Source organism: Dipteris shenzhenensis, chromosome 8 (assembly GCF_047967505.1).
Source record: "Dipteris shenzhenensis isolate YYH24624 ecotype China chromosome 8, Dip_SZ_1.0, whole genome shotgun sequence".
In the NCBI taxonomy this organism is placed as follows: domain Eukaryota; kingdom Viridiplantae; phylum Streptophyta; class Polypodiopsida; order Gleicheniales; family Dipteridaceae; genus Dipteris; species Dipteris shenzhenensis.
In genome coordinates this window covers 49,311,607-49,335,814 of record NC_141603.1, presented here as the reverse complement: position 1 = coordinate 49,335,814, position 24,208 = coordinate 49,311,607, and the positions used below count along the sequence as shown (strand labels likewise).

The following is a 24,208-nucleotide window of genomic DNA, read 5'->3' as shown; positions in this document are numbered from 1 at the left end:
TGCTTGACAAATTGCATATTCAAACCCGATCCTACTTCTATAGACAAGCTATTCCATACATAGTTGGTGACCTAGATTGGAAGCCATAAAGACAAAAAAGTAAAAAATTGACAGGGCTTTGATACAAAAGGCGTGATAGTTTCATGCATTATCTTGAAATTATTTACTAAAGACATATCCAGCCACTCAGTTTATTATTCATTGATGCTACAACAGCTATTGTACTAGCTTTTTCAATGGTGCATAAATTCCACATAGCAACCTAATGTGTCGCAAAGGAACATTTTCTTTCATAATAACCTAAGTGCCTTTACAAATTGACACAGAAAATGAACTGAGCAATCATGCAATGCTCAGTGCTTCCTAGCAGAGAATGCACATTGCATCACTAATTGCCTGACGGGATATTCCTAATGATAAACGCTGAAAATTGAAATACAAAGCTGTGGTAGAGTCTAAAGCCTTACAAAATTTCACATGATGCACACTAAAAACCATATGCATCATCAACTATTTTCACATATTGAAGAGATGATGTCCATTTCCTATCATGGCACTTTGGGTTTCTTCACCAACACAATATTTCCTTGGTTGGCCAATCAATCACAGTACGCAATCTAAAAAGTTCCTTATCCACATTGCTTCCTTTGGAGCTTGATTAATTGTTATCTACTTGATTTGGTGGGGTAGAGCTCCGCTTCTCGTCTTTATTGATCGTTCCACCTCTAGGGTGAGATGCAAATCTTATGGAGGGTTGTCTACCATCAACTTCTTCTCCTTACTCTCGATTGTTGGAAAATGGGTCAAGGGTTCAAGGAGAAGACGCGGTAGCAAGCTGTATTGAGAATTGAGTCACACACAATGAGAGATTACACTAGGGTAGTCCTATAGACGAAACCCTAGAATGGACCCTAACTAGGGTCATCACAAATGGGGTGACTAACTCAACCACTAACTGTGGTTAGGGAGGAAAAACTTTATGAAGGAAAAAAGTGTCCCTAACCCTTATTACACTAACTACTATCTTAGACATTAATATTTCGATAATGGAATCTCAGAACGGGAGCATGCGTGCTTGTTAAGTCTGACCAGAGGGACTCTATGGCAGCACCCTCGACTCCCCTAGTCGTTAAGGCTCTTCTTTCCCTAGCTCACAAGTAACAGATACAGCAGGGAGTTTAGTCCCTCCAAGACAAGGCGCTTGTGGGCAGAATTGTGGACCTCATGCCTACACGGAGATAGGTGCGAGAGTGGATAGCAGCAACAGTAGCCTTTGCGTTGGGATCCACCTCCCTCAGCGTAAGGGACCACCGCCCAGCCAGATGTTCCTCACGTGGCAGAGGTTCAGCATCCGCATCCACCCTCGCATCAGAAGCAAACCCCAGGAGTTCCTGATGTGGCGATGGCGGACGATACTCAGATAGTGGTTGAGGAGGAGCAGATCCTGAGCCACGGTGAGCCTGATCATCAGGGGAGCCTATGATCGCCCCCTTCCCCCCCCTCCCCCTGCCCCTCCAAATCCCTCACCCCTTTCCCCTCCACTCCCCCCCCCCTCCCCCTGGGTTCCTCCCACCCCCTCCTCCCCCCCCCTGCCCCCCTGCTGTGATCACTCTCACCACCAGCCCCCTTCCCTTCGTCCCCCCACCTCCTCCCGCCCTCGCAGCCCCTCTCTCCACCTCTATAGCAAGTTTCTCATCCTCCCCCCCCCTCCCAGGCTTCCATACCCCTACCAGTAGGCAAGGGTAAGACAACGTCCCCTTCTGCTCCCTCACCACAACATCAGGCCCATCCAAAGAGGGAGCCCGAGAGAAAGGGCTCATCCTCTAGGTCAACCGCCCCCCACCTCTAGCCTGGGCGCCCCTTACCGCGGGACATTTGGAGGTTGGGACCCTGTAATTACCTGGAGATCCCGGACTCCTATCCTGTACTACTGGAGGTAACGCTTATGATCCTGCAGCCACAGAAGGGGGGTTTGATCAGCGCAATGGGCTCTCAAACACACCCCGTTTGGAGTTTCCAATTTGCCTCCATAGGGTTGGAGAAGTGGACCCCAGAGGTGTTCGGTGCTATTATGGGAGACCAGATTGCACGCATGATGGACGAGTGGATGGGAGCACATGGATTGAATCTTTGGTACGCCCATGGTGTGGAGGTGAATTTCCAGCTGAGCTTCACGCGAGAGGAGCCGATGTGTGGTTTGGCGGTAGGATTTATAAGATTGCCACTTGAGGCAACGGTGGATCCTGCATACTACTGGCCCCTCCATAAGTGTGTGGAGCGGTTTGGGATGGAAGTCTCCTTCATGATGAAGTGGGCACGGAAGATCGGCATTGAGCCAGTATCCACCCTAGTACGTCGTCGCACAGACATGGACTATTCACCCTCCGAACCCCCGACAAAGTCACTTAAGGCAGTCTTTCTAGAACAAGCACCCACTCACAGGGGAGCCTTGTTCTCTGCACCCCCGTCCTCATGAGCTGGACCATAGTGAGTTGGAACGTGCACGGGCTCCCAACTGTGCTCATAGTCAGCCACAATACCTGATACTCCAGCAGGAGCTGCAGAGGGCCGTGGTAGGACGAACAATGGACATTCTTTTGATCCAGGACCATATGTTCTCAGCAGCAGACATCAAACGACATCACCACCTCCTCCCAGGGAGAGGTCCGAAGGAGTGGTCCCCGACAGTAGGACGGAGCGGAGGGGTCTGCATCTCGGTTTCACAGACTTTGGCTCCAGAGGTCTACGATCAGGGCGAGCTTCTCCCAGAACGAGCAGTTTGGATGGGAGTCAAGACAGGAGAGTCCAGGATTGGGATCTTGAACGTGTATGCCACAACGTGCAAACAGCACCACCTGGCCTTTTGGAGGAGGCTGACAAAGAGTCTTGCGGATGTAGACTCCAAGATTGTTGGAGGAGACTTCAAGAACCCAGAGTTTAGGGAAGACAAGCAAAGCGGCGCCTCATTCTCTGAGATGCCAGCAGCAGAGCGTAGCACCTGAGAGCAGTTCATTTTCATGATCAGTGGCAGAGACCCATAGCGAGAGCCATATTTCAGAAGGATACCTGGCAGCCTCCTATTCTCTTTCACACAAAGGAGACACGATGGACTGCTTGAAGAAATAAAGAAAGAAAGTTTATAAAGTCTTTGGAAGACCGATGGATCTATGAGACTGTGAAAATCCTGATACAACAAGCTATGGTAGTGGAGCTACTAAACGAGCATCCATACCAATGCAAAATGCAAAAATGCACAATGGCAGTACTAAGTTCTAAGTACAACATAGTCATGTCAATGGTCGACTATATATCAATCTCAGCATCATCATCAATATCATCATCATCCTCGGCCAAACACCGCTGGTCTGGGTAGGAGAGGAAACGGGCTAAAATCCCATAACTATCCCTGAAGAGGCAGTGGAAACGTCCTCGGATCTCATAGTACACAGGACACCTGAAGATGAAATGCTCCTCTGTCTCAACCTCCTGTATGTCACACAGTGTGCATATGCGCTGCTCCCTGGGCAGTTGCTCTGCTCTGCCGCTCTTGATGCGAAGTCTGTGTGAAGAGACCCGAAACTGCCCAAGAGAGATCCTCAGCGAGTGGGGTAGGTGAATCTGTGTGTATCCTGGTGGATCAATGAAACCCTCCGCTGTGATATGTAAGAAGTGATCTCTGTAGAAGCTAAGCTTCACTGGGAGTTCACTCGGTCCCAACCAGGTCCGAAAACTGTGTAGCTGTAGTAGATCCTCACGGATAACCTGGTTGACCTCGTGTGATAAGAGGGGAGAAAACGGAGCATCCATGCTATACTGGAAGGTAGGTAGTCTATCCATGTGGAGCCCCAGTCGCTCAAACCATCTCTCTGTACGTGCATACGAGCACCTCTCATCTCCTCCAGCTGCAAGTGCCATAGAAGACGATAGAGCTATCCATGGTAGCCTGCTACGCCCCGAGGTATAATCCCCATATTCCCTAACTCGGTACAGATATGTGATGACCTGAAATGCAGCATCTAGCTGTAAAGGGGTTGACCCAAACTCAGCCTGAATGATCTGGTGAGGAACGGATGACTTACCAGAAATCATCCGTGATAACATGAGAACATGTAGCCGCTCCACACGGGCCCACTCTGTATCCGACGAGTCTGGCTCCCAACAAGGGCTGTTGTACATCCCTGCTGGGCGAGCCAAGGAGTCAAAAAGCAACCCCTTGGTGCGTGGATCCTGAAAGTGCGAGCGGAAGCACTACCTCTCTAGTCTGGCCAATGAGGCATACCCTCTACTCAAGCGTGCCTACATCGCGGGTCTCATAGTGAAGCTCGGTCTGGAGAAGATAACCCCAAGATAAGTGTATGATGAAACTATCTCAACAGATGTACTCCACAAATGTGAACTGCTCCTGACGCATGATGGCTCGAGATGTATTGAAGATCATGACCTTGCTTTTACCCAGGTTGACCTTCAAATCATGAGACTCACAAAAGGACTGTAGTGCGTGTAGGTGTCTCTGAAGGCCCTCTGCTGATGACAAAGCAATTCTTCCAGACCACTGGGCCCCATTCGGCAAGCACACGGCTGCAGCGTCTCCAGGATCTGCAGGGCATCATGCACATTGACCCGCAAGAGATTTTAGATCTGACCACAGGTTTTACAACCAGCTTTTTCAGACGGAGAGGATGACTCCAGCTGGTCGTGTAGCCCGAGAGGTAGTTTGGGGTCACATTCCAGCAATATCACAGGTTTTATGCAGCAAGCTAGAGGAGCCTTTCACGGATGAGGAGCTCTGGAAAGCCCTCAAGGCTCTCCTGATCCTGAAGTGTCCTGGCGAGGATGGCTTGACTCCGTCCTTCTTCCGGAACTTCTGGGAGATTATCTCCACCCCTTTCCGACTAGCATGCCAAGAGATCTTCGACATGGGCTCCCTCCCTCAGTCCTTGAGCAGGGGGTGGATTTATTTGATCCTGAAAGGCGGAGATAGGTCAAACATCCGACAGTGGACACCGATCACTCTGCTTGATACCCTCAAGGCTCTCCCGACCCTGAAGTATCCTGGCGAGGATGGCTTGACTCCGTCCTCCTTCCGGAACTTCTAGGAGATTATCTCCACCCCTTTCCGACTAGCATGCCAAGAGATCTTTGACATGGGCGCCCTACCTCAGTCCTTGAGCAGGGGGTGGATTTATTTGATCCTGAAAGGCGGAGATAGGTCAAACATCCGACAGTGGACACCGATCACTCTGCTTGATACCGCATACAAGATCCTCGCCAAGGTCTTGAGCTTGCAATTATGGCCCCATCTTACTGACACCATCCACGACACACAGACGGGGTTTGTCCAAGAGCGCAGCATCCTGGATAACATCTTCACTTTTTGGGAGGCAATGGATTGGTCCGAGGAGGAGTTACAGCCACTGGCCGTCCTCTTGGATTTTGAGAAGGCCTATGACAGGGTGGAGTGGTCCTTCCTGGAGGGCGCTATGCAGAGATTGGGTTTCTCAAACAGATGGGTCACAGGAGTTTCAACGCTCTATGCGGGGAGCTCTAGTCAGATGCTTATCGGAGGACACACGGACGAGGCCTTTCCTCTCTCGCGCTCGGTCCGCCAGGGCTGCCCACTTGCTCCCTTCCTCTTCTTGTTCGTGGCTGAGGCTTTGGGCTACTACTTCGGATCACAGGTGGCGGGCCTCACAAGGTTGAGGCTCCCAATCCGACACGAGGAGGAACTGCTTGACTTTGAGTTTGCAGATGACACGGCCTTGTATGTTGAGGGCACCACAACGAGTTTGGAGAGAGTCAGGGGAGCCCTGGCTATCTACCGCGAGGCCTCAGGTGCACGGATCAACTGGACAAAGTCTATAGGTTTCTCCACGGGCCATGAGGAGACACAAGAGATCCGTGAGTGGGGGAGGGATTTTGGCTTCAGATGGATACCGCGGGGCTAGGCAGCAAGATACCTCGGTTGCCAGGTTGGTATTGATACTACAGCAGAGCAGCAGATCGCCCCGGTCCTTCAGAGTGTTCGGTGCAAGCTTCTCTACTAGAGCTCGGCCAAGCTCTCCCTAGCAAGGCATGCCTTAGTGGCAAACCAGGTCCTTCTCGCCACGGCCTAGTATATCGCGTCCTACTGGTGCTTTCACAGAGGATGCATTGGGCAGCTCCGACGGTTGGTTCAGAACTTCCTTTAGGTAGGTTCGGACAGCACGCGGAACACTAGAGCCCGGGTCGCTTGGCAAACGGTGATCATGCCACAGGCACTGGGAGGCTTGGGTATCATAGATCCGGAGATGCAGAGCAGAGCCCTTCTGGGCAAGTTGGTTGTTCAGGGCCTCACTCCACGTGCAGAGCCTTGGAAGCTCCTCTTAGAGAGGGCTCCTCAAGACCACCCCACGCGCCGGAGGACAGTGGCAGCCTTCACACAGGTGGATCTTTTCAGAGGCTCCCCTTAGAGGGAAGGGTTCATGTTTTATGCAGAGCCTTCACAAGGTCTGGCAGAGACTAGCAGGGGGTCTCATTCGTGCTCCGCCCAGATGCAGAGAGGAGTTTGAGCATTAGCCCCTTATGTGGCACCCAGAGATCCGAGATCAGGAGGGGCGTATGCTTGGACAGCGAACGCACATTAGTTGGGCACAGTGGGACAGTGGCCCGACCAGGTCCTTTGGCAGATGGAGAAGATTACCCATGGAGTCATAGGCGAGGTGAGGCATTGTAGCGCATCTGCGAGGGACAAGGCAGCGGATGAGAGAGATCGACCTAGCCATCCCTGAATCTTGGTGAGAGGGACTCCACGCTTGGAGGGACAGCACTTGGCTGGGGCAGTTTTGTCAGACTGGTGTCCCTTTGAGGATGATGATGCAGTGAGGCAGCACGCACCCCGGGTTCTACCGTGTAGGCTCTAGAGGCCTACTTCACCTGCTCACTGAGAGGGACCCGGAGATGGATGGGAGTCTTGATGGGATTCACTAGCAGATGATCAGAGTGGTGGGACGTTTGGGGAAGGAGTGGCACATTGACCCTCCCAATATTTCAGAGCAAGATGCCCCCAGATGGCGCCTTTGGCTATGTGAGGGTAGACCCTTGAGGGAGGTCCAGTGGGATCCGAGAGAGTGGTTCTGGCCCTCTAGGGGCAGCCTTGCAGAGTAGATGGATGAGATGCCCTTCTTTTCCTATACCACACGGATTGGCAGGAGGCTTCAGATGGACTCTTCGAGGTGGACCCCCTCAAGGGAGCAGCATTGGGTGACCCAGAGAGTGCCCTGGGATGTCCGTTCCAAGTTTTGGACACAGTTATGGTCCAGTGTGTGGCCGAGGAAGATATCCTACTTCTTCTGGCTGGCCGCCCACGGAGGCTTGCCCATCGGACCATGGTTGGAGCAGATGCAAGTGGAGGGGCAATGATTGTTGCTCTGGCAGTTTCCTGGAGACGATCCCGCACTGCCTTGGAGCTGTTGCAGAGCAACGAGGATCTAGAGGGGAGCCCTCAAGATCATGACCTGCATGCAGAGTCTTCAGAGAGACTACACCTGGGGGATGGTGGCCTGGTTGACGGAGGGAGGACACGCGTTCCAGATCGATGAGATCTCCCAAGCATACCAGATACAGGGTCAGAGCATACAGAGGATAGCATACAGAGGATAGAGCTCCATGAGGCAGTCCCCCCTGATAGACTAGCTCCCCTTTCTCCTCCGGAGGACAGCGTTTGGGAGGTGGTAGCCAATATCACTGCGTGGAACATTTGGGTGGCTCGTTGTTGCAGTCTCGTGATGGGTGAGCATCAGGTTCCACCCGCGGCTACCATGGTCGCCATTTGGCAGGATATCATCTATACTCTACGCTCCACCCGGGCGCATGGGACTCCAAGCTCTAGAGCGACTATTGAGCGGCGTGCTCAATTCTGCAAGGCTTGGCCTGCAGGAGCCTTCTACATCTTCACTCCACGAGGGATTCACTGGTTGTATAGTCCCCCCACTTGGCTGTTAGCTCGGGTACCAGAGATTCCCTAGGCAGTGAGCTCGGTTTCTCTGGAACAGGCCGGTTTTTCTTTCAGCCTTTTCCTGGTTTTTCCCATACTCATCACCTTCAGGGCTGCTGTTTTGTATGAAGTCTTTCAAGCATTAATAGAAGGTTCCTTTCTTTGAAGAAAAAAAGAAAAGAGAGATTAATATTTATCACACCCCCTTGCAGTGATAATGTCAGAATGTACAAGGAATAGATGTAAGTTCAAAGCTTCAGAATGTACAAGGAATAGATGTAAGTTCAAAGCTTTCCAGAAAACCTTCAAACTTTTCATGAGGTAAAGCTTTGGTGAAAAGATCTGCCACATTTTGATGTGTAGGGCAAAAGACCAAGCTGATCTCCTCTGCATGCAACCACTCCCTGACATATTGATAACGTATGTCTATGTGTTTTGTATGTACATGAAACACCAGATTTCGCACCACTGCAATCTGTCAGTGAGAATTGGAGTAGGCTCCTCCAATGACACATGTAGATCTGCCAACAAATGTCTCAACCAGAGACATTCCAGTATGGTTGTGAAAGCTATCCTGTACTCAACTTCACATGATCAGGTAGCAGACACATTCCACTATGGTTGTGAACACTGCCTTGCCCCATTCTCAGCTTCACATGATAAGGTAGCAACCGTTGATTGTTTTTTGCTCAACCAAGAAATGCACAAAGTGCCTGAGGTAGAAAACCACTGCTTCACTGCCTAGTGTCAAAATCACTTGCCCAATCCGAATCGTTGTAAGCATATAAATGCAAGTTACCCCCCCAGGAAACACCAACTAAGGGACCAAGTTTTTTGCAGGTATCTTAAAACACACTTCACAGCCTGCCAATGTGAAGTCTTTTGGTTGTGCACAAATCTGCTAGAATGGGATACTGCATATTGAATGTCTAGCTGTGCATTACGCAAGTAAATTAGGCATGCTACAGCCTGGATACAAAATGGTGGCATCATCATGACTCACTATCATCATGCAGGGATAGCTTAATCCCTCGGCCCATAGAAATTGGGCTGGAACAGGATCTGGATTCCCTGCCTTTGCTGCTGCCTTTCACTGCCTCCTCTTGTGTCTACTACGCACTTCTGCAGGGCTGTTCGGCAGTCTGCAGAGGGCTTTACTCAATGGCTCACTATCATCATGCATGGATAGCTTAATCCCTCAGCCCATGGAAATTGGGCTGGAACAGGAGCTGGGTTCCCTGCCTTTCCTGCTTCCTTTCACTGCCTCCTCTCGTGTCTACTACGCAGTTCTGGAGGGCTGTTCGGCAGTCTACGGAGGGCTTTACTCAAATGGCTCTGTGTGCCCGCCTTTCATAAGGTATGAAACACCGTTATAATTTTGAACCTTTCAAGCACTTTCCCAATGTAATTGGACTGCAACAAACCAATGCTCTTGTCATCTTCTACAAGTTGAATGCCCAAGTAAATAGTGTAGCAGCCCCAAATTAGACACCTCAAAGGTCTACTGCAATACAGCCTTTAAATCTGCAATTTTTGCAGCATACCCGTGAGCAGCATATCAAGACAATGATGACCCCTTTTTTCTTGATGAAAAGGGTGCTTTTATCATCAAAACAATCATGTTCATCCATTTCCGGCAAATTACTGTTGGAGCATACAACGAGGGACTGTCCTAGTAGCTCCATGCATTGCTGAACTTTCTTATGCCAATAGCAGTGTTTGCCTTTCCTCTTAGGCTTGTCATCATCCTTTCTGTTCTTACTAGGCATATCTCTTGCATCACGTTTGGGTTGATATTTGCCTCTTCCCTTATCTTTTGCAGCAGCAAGACATTGCTTTACATCGTGTGCACTCACTAACATGTTCTTTTTAGTCTGCTCTTCTTGCAACAAAAGTCCCAGCAACTCCTAAAAGGTGAGAGGGTTTCAGATTCCCCCTAGAGACAAATTGAGTGAGGTATGAAGGAAAATATAAAATTCCAGTATAGAGTTCCATGCAATAGAGACAAGTTGTGTATCTGGTCTGCCATTGAATCTCCTTCACTCATATATACCGAATCAAGCTCCCTTATAAAAAATGAGACTTCTTTGCTCTGGAGTGATACCAAGACATGCCTATACTTGTGGGTTGAGCATGTTGCCCACGTCCTACGCACAACCCTGGCCAGAGCTATGTGGTGAGGTTGATAGTATGGGGACAGATTAGACGAGGGGGCTAAAGCCCGAGAGAAGGGGGCTGAGACAGGCTGACAGGAGGCGGCAGCTGAGATAAGGGGGTTGAGTAAGGAGAAGAGGATGGGGCTTGGAGAACGGGTGGGCTGAGCTGTGAGAGGTGGTCTGAGAGAATGGGCTAACTGGGCCTCACTGCAAAATAGTGCAGTTTTTGTGTTGTATTTGGCATTCTACTTGTTCTGTTTGGTGCAAGATAGGGAACGCGGGTAAATGAATGCCTTCCAAGAACAAGGAAACGGGGTTCCTTGTCCTTTTGGACCGAGTACACAATCCGGAAACATGGAACGTGTTTCGGGTATTGCTTCATTAAGGAAAGGTGTTCCTCCCCTTCTTGAAGCATTCGATGGTAATTATGCATTCAAGTCCTATTGATAGAGCATCGACTTCCACTGGGTTGAGATTCCTATCCCAATGGATTTTCCTTCTTGAATCCTTCCTTCTACTCCAGGAGACCATCCTCGTTGTTTGGAAGGAGTTGAAAAGGATTGTTATCTGGAACATTCAAGGCCTTGGCTGTCTTCATCATCACCGCCATAGGCAACTGATTCGTAATCAGCTTTACCGAAGTGTTACAGAGCGTTGTACCAACATTCTTTTCATCTAGGAACTGATGGGATATCTCAAGGTGTATGCCCCAGGCACACCTTGGTTTCTATGTGTGTGTGCTAGAGGCACAGTTAGGTGCCCATAAGCACTGTTAGGTGGTGGTAGAAGCCACATAGGATGATTGAGAGAATCTAGGAGCAGATTGAGGAGATGATTGTGGAGCTCAGAGGTCATCAGTGATGTCAGTGATCATGTAAGAGGTGCCTACTTAAGGACCTCACCTTTCTTCATTCCAGAAGTAAGAATTCTCAGCTTGTGTTCACTCCTTGCTTTCCTTTCAGTTTTCCAATATGGTATCAGAGCCCTATGATCCTCCTTAAGCCCTAGTTAGGTGCCACATCATCATCTTCTTCCTCACCTCCATCTTCCACCTTCCCTTCCAAAGTCGATTTTAGAAGTGAGAGTTCTCTTCAAACCTGCATTCTCAACATCTCATCCTTCAGGAGAGTCTTCCCAAGGGCAGGGCGAATCTGCAGAACGAGCTGTACAAGCTATCTCGCCATTTTCGGGGCGGCATTGTCTCAGGAAGCTGCGACGACCTTCTTCCTGGTTCTCACTGTGCAGAGCTACATTGTCTAATTCCTTCCAGAGGGAGCTGGGCGACTTCACGACCTTGCTGCTCATCAAGTCTGAGCTCATTTGGAGCAACATTCGGGTAGTTTTGGTAAAAAAACCAGTCCATGGTTCTTCTACAATGCTGGGCGACATGGCTATCTTCTGCGCGATTCCTTTCTGAGGGAGAAGCTCTACATATTTACCTTCCTCTCCAGTGCAAAACCCCTCTGAATTTCGACCTCTACATAACGAATTGGAGCAGATTTCTGAGCTGCCTCTTTGGCCATGAAAGCTTGACTATGCAAGTCTAAGTTTGACTTTGGACAGTCAAAGTTTGACTGGTAGATTGTCCAAGATTTATTTTCAGTCTGCTATGCTCATTTTCTAGCATCTACTTGGTCATCTTTTGCTTAGACATCTTGCATAAATATTGCTCTGACTAATTGCCTTATGCTTTGACATTTACTTAAGTCACATAGAGAAATCCAAGTCAAAGTATTCAAGTTATTACTCTTTGAAGGATTATTTTTTATTGCTCATATTTCCCCTGTAAGAGAGTAGACACTGCCCATTCTGGGTTAGACCCTCTCATGGCTACCATCTTGAATATGGATAAGTTCAATGGTAAGGGCTTTCACACATGGCAGATGAAGGTTAAGTTTACATTGATGAGGGAAAACCTCTGGGGACTTGTCAAACCAGCTTCAACTTCTTCTTCAACATCCTCCAATGCTGGAGAATCCTCAGCTCCGGCACGCCCGGCAAGAGATCTTGCTAGAGAGGAGAAAGCCTATGGCATCATTGCTCTTGCCTTAGGAGATGACTATATTCATCACATCTCTGATTTGGAGTCTCCTTCAGAAGCTTGGCAGAAGCTTGACATTATTTTTTGTGCTAGCTCTCACATCTCAAAATTGTCACTTAAGATTGCTTTCTTTGAATTGAAGATGGTTAGTGGCACTCCTTTGGCTACCCATGTCAATTACATGCGGAGTCTCATGACTCAACTTGCTTCTATCAACTCTCCTATCACTACAGATGATGCAATGGCATCTTGAAGGTCTTATCTCTGCTCTTCAAGAAGAAAGGCACATGGAACTCCGCAAAGGCAATGATACAGCCTATGCCATAAAAATCCAGAAGGACAAGTTTTCACCTTGCAATCATTGTGGGAAGACTAATCATCTCTCAAGAGATTGCTTTAAGATCAATCCATGCAAACATTGTGGCAAAAACAATCATCAGGAAAAGTTTTGTAGAGCAAAAAAGGAAGCAACTTCAAAGTTAGAAACTGCCAATCTACTTTCAGTTGATGTGCCTCCACAAGATGAGGCATCCTATGAAGATTATGCTTTTTGAATCATCTCCATGTATGCTCCAGATCTCTCTTTTTGTTGAGTCAAGGTACTCAGCCTAGATAGTCCTCCAAAATGAATGAAATAAACTATTGTGTGTTTTGTAAACACCTCTGGTCACCATATGATGTAGGCCATGTGTATGTGTTTTTGCTCCATGGTACCTCCTGCAGACATTGTGTGCATGTACATGCAGGGGAGATAACCATTGGAAGGTCTTTTGTATCTCTTTTGTTTACTTCACTCCCTTGGGAACCCCTTGCTAGCATGAGAACCTAGCCATAGATTTATCCTTGACCACCATGAGATGGCATGAGAAACTATGAGACTAGATGTATCCTTGACATAGCCGGAGGCATTCCCTTGAGGGGGGGTATGATGAGATATCTCAAGGTGTATGCCCCAGGCACACCTTGGTTTCTATGTGTGTGTGTGCTAGAGGCACAGTTAGGTGCCCATAAGCACTGTTAGGTGGTAATAGAAGCCACATAGGATGATTGAGAGAATCTAGAAGCAGATTGAGGAGATGATTGTGGAGCTCAGAGGTCATCAGTGATGTCAGTGATCATGTAAGAGGTGCCTACTTAAGGACCTCACCTTTCTTCATTCCAGAAGTAAGAATTCTCAGCTTGTGTTCACTCCTTGCTTTCCTTTCAGTTTTCCAACAGGAACATAAGTTGGACAACGAAGACTATAGAAAGTCAAGTAAACTAATATCGGATCACACTTTTGACTAGGGGAAAAACTTGCATTTCATTTTCAGATTCTATTCTTCCCCTAGTGGTTAGACGCAGTGTCATTTGATCCCCTAGTGGTTAGACTAGTGGACTCTTCTTTTCTTTGGTGCATGTAAAGTGGTCTTCCCAACCTTTATGCCCTCAATAATAGACAAGAGCGTGTAATTTTGGAGCCCCCATTGCAAACTCTTGGATCATTGGGGGTGATTTCAAAATGATGGAGCTAACCTCAGACAAAAATGAAGAAGAGAAGGAGGCCTTCACTCTCCTGAGAGACATGAATTGGTTGGAAGAAATCACTCTTAGAGCTGGTCCCCATGCACCGGAGGACCTCAAGACTCTGGCTGGAAATCTCCGGGGGCCAAACACAAACGGAACTACATGCTAGACTTTGATCGAGGCCCCATGGCATGTGGGGTTTCTCTACCCAACGGTTCGCTGCAACCTTGCAAACGGCAATGGGAGCTGCTGGTGGTGCACGCTGAGAGCTGCTGACACGCAGGCTGGAGGCAACCGGCTGCCCACATTAAAAAGATGCCAAATATGGCACAAGATATGCGGAGTGAGGTTTTCGGGTTGCCAAGGCTTGGACACCCCCTAGGATTCTTTCTTCTTTCAATTCAAAGGCAGACAATCTTGGACAGATGATGCTTTTCATGCCTTGACTTCCTTCACCTAATCAAATAGGAGATGTCAGAAGCACATTCACGAGTGGATTGATAGATCCTATGTTGATGATTAGGAACTGGATAGAAGTGCTACTATTTGCATGATTATGAATTGGATAGAGGTGTCACAATTAGCATTGCCCTAGGGGTTTCCATTTCGGATTATTTTCCAGTGGTCTTGACAATATCCAAGCCTTGTAGGCATGTCATTTCGCCTGTACTGAATCCCAGAATCTTTGTATGCAGAGGGGGGACTTTCACAAACAGTTTACATATTTCAGTGTCACACATGCAAGGTGCTATGTCTACTTCAAATATGACCATATCCCTTTCTACTATCAATGATTTTTTTTTCGCACCACTGCAGATTTTGAGATGGGAGACTGGTGTATGTCAGCAGTTGTCAGCCCTTAAAAGGAAAAGTAGAAGTGTCCTATAAAGCACCTTGCTATAGCAATGGCTCAGCAGCAAGTACTTTTGGAACAGAGAGCTGAGTCTGCCTTTCATTCCCGAGAATCCTCTTGGATAAAGTTCGGAGGGAAGATCAAAAAATAATTTTTCTCCACTCTTGGCCCTAGACAAGGTAGAGAGGTGGTTCTCAGTTGACTGTCTTTGACAGGGTGTTCCAATCAAATCCAGATGCTGTTTCTCTTGCGCATTGCTACAAACTTTTATGCCTCCCTTCTTATTTCAGATTGGGCAGTCTTGCCGGGGAAGTTGCCAGGCAAAGGGTTAGGAGTTGGTTCCCGGATTGTTGAAGCCGGATATGACAGACTTAACTTGATGAATCTTTTTGGATTGTTCTTTTGCCCTTCACAAGGGCAAATATCCCAGTCAAGATGGGCTGCCTCCTTTTTTTACTTTTTGAAACATGTTGGTGACCATATCAACTCACTTCTACGAAGCATTTGGGACTCTGATACTATGCTTGATTAACTTATAGAGGGTCTCATTCATCTTATCCCAAAGGGGAGGTGCAAAAATTTGGTATCACACTGGAAACCCATCACCCTCTTGGGCACAGCATATTAGATTTTAGAAAAAGCAATAAGCTTGCGCTCACAACCAGATCTTATTCATGCTATGAAGATCGGCTTTGTGCATGGTTGGACCGTGCTAGCTCCCATCTTCTCGATGAGCTTAGAGATTTCTCTTTGTGTATTGGTGTCTTTATGATAATGGCAAATTTGTATTCGTCATGGGTGTTATACCCGCTTAGAGGCTCCACCCTTCGGTCTTTCAAAGGATTTTAATGAACTTTCTTTCTTTCTTTCTCTCATGCCAGCCCTCCCTAGCCCCCACAGGGTGTGATTTTTTGGTGAGCTTTTTGTCATGAGCTTTTTTTCAATTTTCATGAATATTGTGAGCTTTTCATTCACCTGAGAGAGAGAGAGGGGGAGGGGGGGTTTCATGGAGTGGGGTGGGTGGAAATTTCGGGTTATGGTTGCAGTTAAGAGGAGAGAGGGGGAAGAGGGGAGATAAAGGAAAAGGGGAGGGATGGTCGCATGGGTAAAGTGGCATGGAGAAGTGGGGGAGGGGAGTTGGAACATATATTCGTTATCATAGTTAGAGGGGGAACTTACAAGGTATGCAAAGAGGAGTGCGAGGAGGAGAGAGAGGATGCGGAATGTGAAACTTATGTTCATCTCCTAAATGTAAAGGGGAAGGGAGAGCATATGGGAAGTTTGTTCATTTTCAAAGTGTATAATTTGATACTTTTGACCTCATATTTGGATTCCTTGTCGAATTCCGGTCATTTTGAGTACCAACATGACCATATTCCGATAAAAATTGGAAAAATGGTGTTTTTGTCATTTTGGCCTGTTTGGGGCCTGTTTTGAGTCTGCGCTACTGTCAGCTACCTTCTCTTCTCTAGCCTTATCTTACGTATCACGGGAGTAGCACCCTGATTTATCCTCCCAGCCAATTCTGCCCAGGCTTCCCAGCAAGAGAGAGAGAGCTATATCGAAATCACGTAAATCATCCAATTCTTCACTTCTCTCACTAGCCTTGACAGACCCCAAATCCCTAGATAGATCTAGATGCCACATGTCATCCATCTAGGGCCTTCCTAATGCAACATTTCACCCCTCTCTTGGGATGCATTTAATTCCTTGCCCCTAGGCACAGTCACAAGGCCTTGCTGGGCCACGGGTGGTGTCTAAGGAGTTTACATAAGTCATTCGACGAAGTTAGTGGTAGGTGGCACAGAACGACGGAGCGCAGGAACGTGGTGGTCTTTGGTGAGATTTGTGGAAGGGCGACACGCAGGCTGGAGTACGGGGGATCTGTGAACCTGTGACGACAGAATATGGTTGACAGTACGTAGCCTTGGCCCTCCAAGCTCACGTGGACAGCTCGTAGTTGGGACTTCTTTGGCCACCAGTTCCGCTTTTATGCTGTAGCTAGTTGATTGCAAATTGCTCGGGCTGCAAGCTGTGGGATTCGAAGTCCAGGGAGCACTCTATCTCTTTTCCTTTTGGTTTTCGTTATTCCTGTTTTGTCGGAAGCAATTAGATTTTCTTGGTCATCAGAGGTTGCAGTTGATGATGCTATGGCAAGAATAAATTATGCTTGAACAGATTATGCCTGTGTGTTTCAGTCGGAGTCAGATTGCAGGAATTTCCCTAGTATAGGGAAAAGCGCATCTGTGATATATGCCTGTATTAAATGCTTGATCAGTGTGAATGTGGGATTGCAGGAATTCCCTAGTATAGGGAATTGTGTTCAGAGTATCAGTACACTGAATTGCATCAGTTTGTAAATACAGTGTTCTAGGGGTGTTTAAAAATTAAAAAAAATTAAAAAAAAAAAAAAGCCCCAAAACAAAACACCTACTGCACTAAATGGAAGCAGAAGAAGGGGCTTCCAGGAGGGACCCTGGTGAATCAAGAGTCCGGCCGACCCAGCAGGGATCGCGCCCAGTAGCTCACACTTTATCTGGCAGGATTGCATTGCTGGAAGATGCCTTGCAACAGTTGTTAGCGCAGCAATTACAAGCCAACGTAGGGCAATCTGAACTTAGGAGAGTGCTACGAGTATGTCTGCCAGACCTTCTCGAGAGGAGAAGGGAAAGGCTCCAATAATGGAACTGGAGTCTAGTGTTCATACGGTCGAGCCTAGGAAGGCTAAAGTGCCAAATATTGCTAATTACAGACCGGAAAAGTATTTTGGTCGGATGAACGACCGTAGCTCCGATGTCATTGAGACCTGGCTACACAAATGGGACGAGGCGTTCGCCATTTGTGAGATCAGAAATGACATCAAAAAGATCCGCGAGGCCACCCATATGTTTAGTGAGGCTGCGGATCGGTGGTGGATTAAACAACAAAAAGATGGCATAGCATCCACTACCTGGGAGGGGTTTAAAAGAGAGTTCAGGAAACACTTCTTACCTCCTGACGAGGCATCCCGAGCTTGGGATCAATATAGGAACCTTCGTCAGAGAAATTTATCAGTGGCAGAATACACTGATAAGTTTCGAGACAGTGTAATGAAGGTTGATGAACCCCTGCCTCAATCAATCCAAGTGAAAGATTTCATATTTGGATTGAATGATCGAATAAAAATGGAAGTTCGGGCTAAGTACGCGAACACGCTAGATGATGCAATAGCTATAGCCCTGAACTACGAGGATGCCAAGGGCAGCAAGCCAAGTGGGTTTGCACAGGTCGGAACCCAGTATGGGTATCCGAAGAAATCTGGGTTTAAGAAGAAGTGGGCTAGTAGAGGGAGTGGTTCGCAGCCGAGTGGTCAAGCCAAGCAGGCGAGACCGGCTGAAACTCCTAAACCAAGTACCACCATTGGAGTGAAGAGAAAAGTAACTCCAATGGCAGCCCGGGCTTGGTCTAAGTCTCCCTTGAACCCGGAACAAAGGGAAAAAGCGAGGAGAGAAGGCTTATGCTTTGGTTGCCTTCAACCTCATCAGTGGAGAGATTGTCCACGTAATAAAGATCGTCGGGTGGCTGAGATGGTGATCTCAGAGTGCGACGTGGAGATTGCGAGGGCTTTGGCCAGAACTGGTATGCACAGGCACAATCTTTGCACTAGGCCCTTGGTCTCAGATCTATCTAGTCTGGTGCTATCAGCCCTCACCTAGGACCTTGACATTAATCCCTCCCGATCATTTACATAAAGCGCAAACACATATATTACAAAGATAGATCCTATAAGGGAAATGTCGACTGATTCTTCCGAGGTCATGCTACCTCGGCTAGAGCGTAACATTCATGTTGCATTAGGAAGGCCCTATATGGATGACATGTGGCATCTAGATCTATCTAGGGATTTGGGGTCTGTTAAGGCTAGTGAGAGAAGTGAAGAATTGGATGATTTACGTGATTTCGATATAGCTCTCTCTCTCTTGCTGGGAAGCCTGGGCAGAATTGGCTGGGAGGATAAATCAGGGTGCTACTCCCGTGATACGTAAGATAAGGCTAGAGAAGAGAAGGTAGCTGACAGTTGGTATCAGAGCCTAGGTTAGAGGGCGGAGAGGACGTAAAGAAGCTGTGCAGCGCCAATCGACGAATTGACCTGGTGATGCTGCGACGTCGACGGACGGTAGCTAGTATAGGGGCAAGGAACGTGGGGGCCTACGAATTGGCGAACGGAGGCTTTTGAATTGAGGCTTGAGCCTGGGGGTCCCGTAAGTTGGTGGCGGATAGCAGGTTGGTGGAACCGCTGGTAATTTGGCGACGCCCACGAACAGGGACTGTTGGAAAGCACGGCGCCGATCGATTAACTTGGAGATTGCGAGGGCTTTGACCAGAACTGGTATGCACAGGCACAATCTTTGCACTAGGCCCTTGGTCTCAGATCTATCTAGTCTGGTGCTATCAGCCCTCACCTAGGACCTTGACATTAATTCCTCCCGATCATTTACATAAAGCGCAAACACATATATTACAAAGATAGATCCTATAAGGGAAATGTCGACTGATTCTTCCGAGGTCATGCTACCTCGGCTAGAGCGTAACATTCCTTCCCTCTTCAGACATCAGCGTCCTCGATGATAAAGTCTGGGAACACTCTCCGCAACTGATATACGGATTCCCAGGTAGCTTCGGATAGAGGCTGACCATGCCATGCAACCAACACCGTGGGTATCTTCCGATTTCGTATTTGCATTGTTCCTCGGTCCAGGATTCTTGTTGGTTTGCGCCTTGCAATATCCTCTATCTCCTGAAACAAAACCACACCTTCGATTAGTGAGTCACCAGTATGTAAAAATATCTTTAAACGTGAAACATGAAAAACCGGGTGCACCTTACACCCCTGTGGTAATTCTAATTTATAGGCTACACTGCCTATTCTCTTTAGAATTAACCACGGCCCACAGTATCGAGGTGATAACTTAGCACACTCTCCTGAAGTCAACGACTTGGAGTGCGAAGGAATTCTGAGAAAAACTTTTTCTCCTTCTTCAAATACTCTTATAGACCGATTTTCATCCGCATACACCTTGGCTCTATACATAGCCTGGCGGATATTAGCTCTCGCAAGTGCTAGCATCTCCCGCATCTGAACTACAAAGTTCGCGGCACTAGGCACTTTCTGAGGTACTCCAACTATAGTTGGATTGGCTGGTCTATAACCATAGTTCAGTTCAAACGGACTGAACCCAGTAGATGAATGTTTTCGATCATTGTAGGCAAACTCCAACAATGGCAACCACTTGTCCCATGTATGTTGCCTCAATGACACATATGCTCTCAGCATATCCTCTAAAGTCTGGTTGACTCTCCGTCTGACCATCCGTCTCAGGATGATCCCCACTACTCATTCCCAACTCAGTCCTTAGTGTCTCAAATACCGCTGTCCAAAAGTGACCGGTAAACCTGACATCTCTGTCTGACACTATGGATCTAGGCAATCCATGCAGACGAAATATATGTCTAATAAACAACTCCGCTACTTGCGGGGCACTAATAGACTCTCTAGTCGGAATGAAGTGAGCCATCTTGGTTAGACGATCAACCACCACAAGGATACAGTTATACCCTCCTTGCGTTGCAGGTAGTCCTACAATAAAATCCATGGAAATGCTCTCCCACTTACTTAGTGGTATTTCCAAGGGCTGTAAAAGTCCGGGTGGCTTCACCCGCTCGGCCTTACTTACCTGACACGAGAAACACCGTGTCACATATTCATGAATATGCTTTTTCATCTTTGGCCAAAAGAAATCTCGCTTCACGAGATCATATGTCTTCTCGACTCCTGGATGTCCCGCACACGGGCTATCATGGCATTGTCGAATGACTCTCTGCCTGAGATCATTCTGACCAGGTACTACAACCTTGCCATTTCTAACTAGCATACCATCCCTTATGGTATATCTTGCATAAGTTTGGCCTTTTCTGGATGCCAGGTCATCCTTTTCATTTTCCCCGGGTTTTAACACATGAGCCTTAGGCCATAAGCTCTGGACAAACTCGTCCACCTTTTGAGTTTCTCTGATCTCGGTCATTAGAGCACTCTCTAATACCGTGAAACTCAGGTTATGCATAATGCGAGACAACGCATCAGCTACCTTATTGTCTTTTCCTCTTCGGTACCGAATCGTTAAATTAAACTCCTGCATGAGCTCTGCCCACCTAGCTTGGCGGCCCCTCAAGTCAGGCTGTTTACAGAAATGTTTCAGAGTATCATGATCCACATCCGCATAAAACTCTGAACCATACAGATAATGCCTCCATGTTTTTAAAGCATGGATAACAGCATACAACTCTAATTCATGAGTTGGCCAATTCCTTTGAGAGGGAGAAAGCTTCTTGCTTTCAAAGGCTACTGGCCTTCCCCCTTGAAGGAGAACTGCTCCTACCGCAATGCCACTTGCTAGCGCAGACTCAAAACAGGCCCCAAACAGGCCAAAATGACAAAAACACCATTTTTCCAATTTTTATCGGAATATGGTCATGTTGGTACTCAAAATGACCGGAATTCGACAAGGAATCCAAATATGAGGTCAAAAGTTTCAAATTATACACTTTTAAAATGAACATATCTCCCATAGTTCCTCCCTTCTACTTTGAATATGGACATATCTTCCATAATTTTTTGCCTCCTACTGCCACTCATATCCACCCCCCCCTTGTGCATAGTATACACTCTTCCACCCCTTCCACATGCTATGAAAATGAACATATCCTATATCCTCTCCCCCTCTTTCTAACCTCCCCAGCTTTCTTATAACAAAAACATGTATGGATTTCTAAAAAAAGCTCGCAAAAACAAAGGAAATGGTAAAAAAGCTCACATTAAAAAGCTCGCCAAAAGATTTTTCCCGCCCCCACACAGCCTCAACAATCCTCCCCCTCAGTCACGACTACATCCCAGCCCTCCCCAACCCCCCGCAGCTCCCCTTCTTCCCTCCCTCTCCTATGTGCCTCTCCTTCCCCCCCCCTCCCCGCGCTGTAGTTTTTGTTGTTCTTGCAGCTCCCTCTCCTTACATCGGCCTCCTACTTCCTACTGTTCCTTCTTGCTGCTAGTGCTGCTTCTCTTCCTACTCGCAATTGATGCTGTTGCCAGACCTGCCTGCTGTTGGTGTGGCTACCACGTTGCTAGTGAAGGCTACTCTGATATGGAACCTGTGTTGAATGCTGAAAACACTACTGTTGATTGAGGCTGCTGTGTGACTACCACTACAGTTACACAACCAACCAACCATGAAAGAATCTGAAAGTTGTCAGTAACCTATCTGCCAGGTAAGAAATCTGTAAGAACGGGGTTTTTAGAAGATCAAGAAGGAGAGGGACAACTGCAGCATGTGTGAAGAGTGCATAGAAGACACATGGGGGAAGCAGGTACTTGAACAGGCAACGTCCATTTTCCTACCTAGGTCACAGCCTAAGACCACCTCTGATGTCCAAAAAAACTGTTTGGTGTAGATTGGGAAGATTGACAGTCTGGAAGCCACAAATGTGGCACGATGGGTGAGAAGACGCATATCGATAAAATCCTCACTGAAATGAAGACGCAAAGAGGAAAGATGCAAAAGAGGAGTGAAGGAGCGCAAAGAATAAGAGAAGGATGGGAAACAAAATGCTAACTGGGAGCTAGAAAGGACCAGCTACAAAGGGAAAATGCAGGCTATGGAAATAGAGCTGAAACAAAATGCGCATCTGCCATCGGGGTAGCCTCAATGCGGCAAATCCCACGTACTCTGATGTTGAGAGCCTTGCTGGCTCTCTGCTGCTGCTCCAGGAGGGTAGCCGAAACGGTTACCCTTGCAAGTTCCCGTTTAGCTACGTCGACCCATCTCAACGTCTCCTCAATAAGGTACCGTTACAGTTCCAGATGGTACAGGATAGGATCTCGGATGTCTAAGTCTCATAGGCCCCGCCTCCCTATGTGGGAGGAGAGGTGGGTGCCCGACGGGGGCCTGTAAGGAGTCGTCCATCTCGTACTACTACCCACCTCCCCTCTTTACGGGCCTGATCCCACTGCTGCAACTGGAAACACCTATCCTCAACCTGTAGTGGAGTGACGTCCTCGTCCATGGAGATCGCTGGCTGGTCTCATAAGGCTGACCTACGACGTGAAGTCGAAAGTCGTGCCTGGGCGTCATGGAACCGGGTGATAAGGGGTTGCTCTTGGTTGGGGTCCCTCCCAACCCGCCATGCTCTCTCAATCCTGTGTTCAGTCACCGCTAGGGTAGTGGTCACGAAGACCTGCGCATCTACCATCGGGGTAGCCTCAGTGCGGGGAATCCCACGTACTCTGATGTTGAGAGCCTTGCTGGCTCTCTGCTACTGCTCCAGGAGGGTAGCCGAAACAGTTACCCTTGCAAGTTCCCGTTTGGCTACGTCGACCCATCTGGATGTCCCCTCGATGGCAAATTGCATGCTCGCAATTTGTGCCTCCACGACTGGGGTGCTCCCTGGGACTGTACGTACAGCAGTGACCTCCTATCGGAGTTGTGAGATCTCCTGTCTAAGCCCTTGAATAAGATCAGCCTGGACTCGGATAGCCTGAGACTGCTCTTGTATGAGTCGTGCCTGCTCTTGGGTGAAGCGTGTCTGCTCCTGTGCGAAGCGTGACAGCTCCCTCTCGCGCTCTCGGATCTCTGCCTTCTACGATAAATTTATTCTTCTTCTCAAATCTTGTCTTCAATAGGAGGAGAGTCTTTTTCTTCCCATTAGCAAATACTCCCAAGCCTCTAATGGGTCGGCTCGTCCGTGCTCTAACGGATACTGATAGGACTGTGGCCTGAAAGTGTGAGGAAGAGACTGGAGGCTGGGTGATGACTGGGTAAGATAGGTGCGGTATGGGGATGATGAGGCGATCCCAACAGGGTGAGGGAGTGTAGGCTAACTCAGAGGCAGAGGGGAGAGAAAGGTCGAGTACTGCAGAGCAGTGTACGACCCCTCCAAAGTAGGTGTCATAATCGGGGAGAGAATTGGAGCGGGAGAAGAAGGGAGAGAGGGAAGAGGTTGTGTTAGTGACAACCCCTCTATCCTAGTGGAGGATGGGGCAATCGATGTCATGGGTACGGGTATATCAGAGCCAGTAGCTGTAACAGTAGAGGCTGTGGGCAGAAGTGGAGCTGGAACTGGAACTGGAACTGACGCTGAGGCTGAAGCTGAGGTTGGCGCTGAGGCTGAGTATGAGGATGTAGCGGATGTAGCTGAAATCGAAGCTGAGACTGGAGCTGGAGCTGAAGCTGAGGCGGAAGTGGGCCTCGCCTTTGCTTTGCTGTCCACTCCAAGTCCACTGCGGTTGTATCTTGTGTTCACATCTTCGAGTTTCAGCTGTGTCTGTTTTTTCTTGGCGGCTTTATCTGTATCCTTGCCACCTTTTCCCATTTCGTTTTGATTGATCCGTGTTTGGTGCAGGTCTTATTGCAGGAGCGGGAGCGGGAGCATGATGAGCTTCCTCCCCATGATGGGAGGTACCCCCAGGGGGACTGAAAAGAGGCTGAGGGGTGGCGGGGGGACTGTAGGTGGGCTGAGAGCATGCGGGGGGGCTAGTAGGGAAGGGGGGGTGGGGGGGGTGGCTGAGTGGTAGAGGGAGTAGCTGAGGGGTCATGAGGAGGTGGGTGACGGATGGCGGGGAGCTGAGTGGTAGCGGGTGGCTCGAGTGGAGG

The 24,208-nt window shown here is 48.2% G+C and overlaps 1 protein-coding gene across 1 annotated transcript in view; it reads right to left on the bottom strand.

The window, feature by feature from the left end:
* LOC147899620 (Zn-dependent exopeptidases superfamily protein) overlaps positions 1–24,208 on the bottom strand; it is a 221,303-nt gene that overhangs the window by 25,519 nt on the left and 171,576 nt on the right. The window lies entirely within an intron of this gene.